We start from the raw sequence: 5,855 nt of genomic DNA, 5'->3' as shown, positions 1-5,855 counted from the left end.
TCTACAATACCTCTTGGATATTTGATGGAATGATCAGCTAGTTCAAGATGAATTGAGGTTTTCTTTATCCCTTCTAAGCCAAGCGCTTGATAAACTGAATATGGCATTACATTGATGCTTGCTCCCAAGTCCAACATGGCTCTTCCAACCGTCTTATCTCCAATGTTAATGGGAATGTTAAAGCTGCCAGGATCTTCTAGTTTTGGTGGAAGCTTCCTTTGCAACACAGCACTCACATTCTTGTTGAGCTTTACTTCTTCACTTGGAGTAAATTTGAGCTTGTGAGTCATCAAGTGCTTGATGAACTTTCCATATGCAGGAATCTGTTTAACAACATCAAGCAAGGGCAAATTGATATTAACTTTACTCAAAATATCATAAATCTCTTTAAAAGCCTTATCTTGATTTGCTTTCTTCAAACGGCCTGGAAATGGAATCGGTGGAATGTATGGAGGAGGTGGGATGTATCTATCTTGATGAAGATGTGATGGCACAAATTTGTCATCTCTTTTATGCAATTGAAATGGATTGGGTTCCTGAGAATCAGATTTGGCCTTAGGAGCAGATTGGGGCGTTTTGGGTTGTTCTCCTTCCATAGCTGTGGTTTCCTCTTCATCTTCATCCTCTACAACCACAACATCATTTGATAGATCAGAACCAACTTTGTTATCAACAATCTTACCTGATCTGAGCACATGAACGGCCTTGGCTTCATGGATTTTTGGATTGATCACGGTTTGACTTGGCCATTTCCCAGGTTCTCTTTGAGCTATTTCAGTAGCTATCTGGCCCAATTGGACTTCCAACTTGGAGATGGCAGCTTGTGTTGTTTGCTGGAAATTGGATTGGTTGATTGCCATTTGCCTCACTATATCCTCCAACGATGATGATTGTTGTGGCCTTTGAAGTGAAGGGGGATTTGCTTGGTTCTGTGTATTCCTCCATGAAAAGTTTGGATGATTCCTCCAACCTGGATTATAACTTTGAGAATATGGGTCATTTATTGGACCTCGGTTGTAGGAATTCACCAACTTAGCTTGCTCTTGCACAAATTCTGGATATGCAGCCCCAAAGGGACAAGAAATGGTAGGATGATCATGAGTTTCACAGATGCTACACACTTCCTTCAAAGGGTTTCTTGAGTTCAATGCAAGGAGGGCATCTAGCTTTTGTTCCAATTTGGAAATCTGCACACTGGAAGAATCATTAGAACCACCAGCAACACGTTTACCTCTTGTATCGGTGTGTTGGGTCTCCATTGCTATCTCCTCAAAGAGTTCATATGTTTCTTCTGGAGTTTTAGTCTTATAAGAACCACCTGCAAAATTAGTGAAAATATTATGGCTAGAGGGGGTTAGTCCTTTATAAAACATACGCATCTGAAGCTTCAATGGAATCCCATGATGAGGACATTGATTGAGCAGCCCGTTGAATCTCTCCCATGCTTCACAAAGCGACTCATCATCTTGTTGTGCAAATAGAAGGATCTTGTCCCTGAGCATGTCGGTTTTTTGCGTGGAGAAATATTTCTCCAAGAACTTCTTTTGAATGGCTCCCCAAGTCATGAGTGAACCAGGCTTCAAAGAATTCAACCAATATTTAGCCTTATCTTTCAAAGTGTACGGAAACACTCTCATTCGAAGTTGCTCTTCCGTCACACCTGTCAAGGGAAAAGAGCTCACAACATTAAAAATATCCTTTATATGAGTTAATGGATCTTCATTAGGTAAACCATAAAAAGAAGGGAGCATATTAAGATGAGAAGATTTAAGCTCATAGTTTCTAGCTGCGGTGGGCAGCAAGATGCTTGAAGGGGATGCTGGAATTGTTGGGATATCAAGGTCTCCCATGAACTCATTGGCAGCCATCTCTTCTTCTTCTTGGTCTGAACTTGATTCAGAATTTGAAGGTGAAGACCCTGGGAGGTCAGTGTGGATAGCAAGACCTTCAAATGTGGCAATGGCTTGCTCTTTTGCAGTTGCTAACTCTCTTTCTAGACGATTCTGAATTTCAGAGATCACCCGTTTTGGTTGCAAAGATGGCCCTGCGTTCAAAGATCTCGAACGTTGGAATGAAGACCTCACTTGTTCAAGGAAAGGATTACTAGACATAAACTGCCTGAAACAGAAAATAATTTGAGTTAATTAGTACTTCTAAAAGAATAGGGTAACTTTGGGTACATAACCAGGGAAGAACTTTCATTCAGTCCCCGGCAGCGGCGCCAAAATTTGTTGTTAAAATGTTAACTCGCAATTGTACGGGCCAATTAGTAGTATAGCAAGACAAGTACGAGGCCGTACCCACGAGGACTGAGAAGTTAAAATTAGTTATGTACTTAGATTACCAAATTCAAGAAAGTAGGAGGTTAAGTCTAAAACAGAATTTAAAGCAAGAGTGATTGTAATTGTTGAACAAATGAAGCAAAACAAGATTTCAAACAAAAGCAAAGTGAACAAATGTAACAAAGAGTACTTTTGTAGGCTGAAAAACAGATTGGGGGACTAGGGCATTTGATTCACCATAACATTTCAATTCTGGGTTATAAGGAGTCAAGTGACAAATCTCATTCGAATTCAAAGATTGATTCTAGCTAAAGTATGATTAGGCCATGGTGTCTGGTCCTAACCTTGTTTTCCTAATTCCCTAACTTGATCATTTGTTGTCTAATCTAAATTAAGCATTAGGAACCCATTAAGCATAGAAGAACAATTTAAACAACCAAGCATGTATCTAATCCCTGTTGTCGAATGTCCATACATACTTTTCTTATTCATAGTTCAATTCAAATCAAAGCATGGTGTCTACTCTTGATTCAAACCAAGGTAGCTAATATACAAGTTCTAATGGTGATCAATCATCCAAACAAGCATATTAACTGATAAGCATAAAGAATAGGAATATGAATCATGAATCAAACTTGAAACTCAAACTTCAACTTATAAACCCAGAATATTCATGTTAGGTTACATCATAGCCCTAGTTATGAATTTAGCTACTCATAATGGAAATGAAACTTAAGCAAAAATGAGAAAACATATTGAATGCAATAAGAGTAGAAAAACCCAATTCTGAAGTTGCTTGTGGTTTCCAAGGCTTCTCCAGGTGCTTCTCCACTTCTAATGCTACTCCAAGAACTTTCTCATGTCTAGAGTATGGCAACTAAAGAGGTGATTTGGGATGAGTTTGGGTGGCTGGTGATGGCAGAAAAAGAACAAATTCGTAGGAATATGGAAGGAAGGCTTGCTGGAGTTCTTTTTTCTGATTTTGGGCTGAATGCCTTGATATAGGATGGCTGGAGTGATTTATAGGTGAATGGAGTGACTCCTCTGCACTTGAGTAGCTGACACACCTCCCTTAATTGCTCCACGTGTTCCTCCCTTAATTGCTCAACATGTTCCTCCCTTAATTGCTCCACATGTTCCTCCCTTAATTGCTCCACATGTTCCTCCCTTAATTGCTCCACATGTTCCTCCCTTAATTGCTCCACATGTTCCTCCCTTAATTGCTCAACATGTCAGTTCTGGTGTGTATATGGGCTCACGAATTGGGCTCAACTTCATTATCTGATGCATTTGAGTAGTCCATCTTGAAGTTCAGACTCTCATCTTTCCAACCACATATTATTTGGGCAAATCCAAGTTCGGAGGAAGATGTTAAGGCCCAAATGAGTTGCTAACCCAGTCTGCTCGTTTTTGCACCATTTTGCATCTTTTCTTATCCAAAGACACCATTGTTACCTAAGGCCCAATGAACTGAATGATAAACAGAAAAGGGATTAAAAGCACACGTTTGACTTAATAACATAACCAAATCATAAGCAAGAAGGGTACAAAATGATATACAATTGTGAACTGATCAGAACAACATAATATGGTGGGAGAGTCATTTGGTGGCTTTGGAGTGAAGTCCAATCTCAAGTTGTGAAACAATGATTGAGAGGTGTTAGAGCCTTGGAATCCACCATTAGTCTTCCTATTCAAGTTATGAATGCATAGAAATTGACTCAAGCTTCATCAACAATAGATTATCGCATACAAGCCTATGGTGTCTAGGTGTAGGATGCATGATTCTCCTACGGCATGTGATTGTGCATGGTATCTACACAACACATGATCTCTAATATGCAACCTAAACATGGTATCTACTTAGAATAAAGTATACAAGAGTCATTAAGCTCCTTGAGAATATGATAATCACACAAGTCCTAGAACATGGTATCTGTCATAGTCAACCTATGGTTATTAACCCCTTGAATGATTCTTAGGCCATTCATGTGTTGCTTGTGAAAAGAGAGTAGAATTGGTGAATCTAAACCCCTTCCCAACCTGTGCTAGATGCATAAAATCCTAGTTAGCTACTCCAAGAAAACATACATTAAGCACATAATAAACTGGAGATTAACAACTTGATAATGAAAGCAAGGAAATCAATTAATTATAAAATCATCCATAACATTGAATATTCATGACTAGGGCTTCATCCTAAGCCCTAACTAAATGGATTAGTTAGACATAACTATGAATACAGAAAATAAGAAATACATAGATAGAATAAAGAAAAGAGAAGAACTAGATGGTGGCAACAAGGTAGTTCCCAGGACAGCTCCAAGGTCTCCCTCCTTTGCAACTAGCTCCCTTCTCTCTTGTGGTGAATCTGAATGTGTGAGTGATGGATGAAAATGAATCTGTCTCTCTTCTATATCTCTCCTTTTTTTTGAATGAGTGTGCAGCTCTTCATTTATTGAGTGCCAATTTCGTCCTCCCCTCTAGCTGGTGAAACACACCTCTCTTAGCTGCTCCTAATTGCCTAAGCTGCCCAATAAATGCCAACTACTCCAGCTGCCCAATAAAAGCCAATTGCTCCAGCTGCCCAATAAATGCTTTGGTGAACTATTCTTGGTCTCTTTATGGCAAGCTTGACTTTTGTTCATCTTTCTGAGTTCCCAAGCTGATTTGTCTCCCATGTGTGGCTGCTCTTATGTGCAGCACATGGCTCTAGGGATGTAGCCACATTAAATGTGATGGCAGCCAACTATGACTTTTCTGTGAACTTGGTTGAGTCTTTGACGTGCTGAGGGCTCCTGATTTATCCAATTGGGATAAACTTTTGATATGTTATAATAGACACCCATGGAACAACTTCTATCAAAGGATGTCTCCTCATTCGACCAGTGTAAGTCACAGAAATGAGGCCTGCAAGATGACCAACGAAACTGGACTGACAAGGAGTGTGGCCCAAATTGGGTTTGTCTTTAAACTTATATTGCTCTTATCCCAATCAGCCCTTATCAAGCATGGATTGCATCAAATGTGATCTCTTGTTGTCTTAACGTACAAAACAAATAAAAAGAGGTAAGTGACTCAAAATAAAGAGAAACTAAGCAAAGTCACTAAGTAAAGAGGGCATGCGAATGTATGAAATTATGAATTATCGCCAACAACTACATTTCAAAACGAACTTCGTACGAACCTGAATTGTCCAATTTCAAGGACCAATCGATATCGGATTGAGTCCAAAACTTGGGGAACATTGTAATATGGTGGGAGGAGTCACTTGGTGGGTTTTGAGTGAAATCCAATCTCTAGAACAATGCAATACACCAACCACTCCATTTCAGAACAAACTTCGTACGAACCTGAATTGTCCAATTTCATGGACCAATTGATGTCGGATTGAGTCCCTAACTTGGGGAACATCATAATGTTGAATCTATTCTTAACTACTAAAATGAGTTATTAAAAACAGCAACTTTAATTCTCGCAAGTGCATGAACCGTTTATAGTGTAGCGTATGTAAATACGAGGTCGATCCCACGGAGAATGGTAACTTGGTTCCAAGTTAAATTACTTAGAATG

General features: G+C 39.3%; 1 non-coding gene across 1 annotated transcript; it reads left to right on the top strand.

Moving 5' to 3' along the window:
- Window positions 1-1,395: 1,395 nt before the first annotated feature.
- On the top strand, window positions 1,396-1,502 carry LOC117612416. The gene has a single exon (XR_004583394.1). It is a non-coding gene; the product is annotated as a small nucleolar RNA R71 (small nucleolar RNA).
- The last annotated feature ends 4,353 nt before the right edge of the window (window positions 1,503-5,855 follow it).

Source organism: Prunus dulcis, unplaced genomic scaffold (assembly GCF_902201215.1).
Source record: "Prunus dulcis unplaced genomic scaffold, ALMONDv2, whole genome shotgun sequence".
NCBI lineage: Eukaryota > Viridiplantae > Streptophyta > Magnoliopsida > Rosales > Rosaceae > Prunus > Prunus dulcis.
Note: the sequence above shows the minus strand (reverse complement) of the source record. Positions and strands in the feature narration are given on the sequence as shown.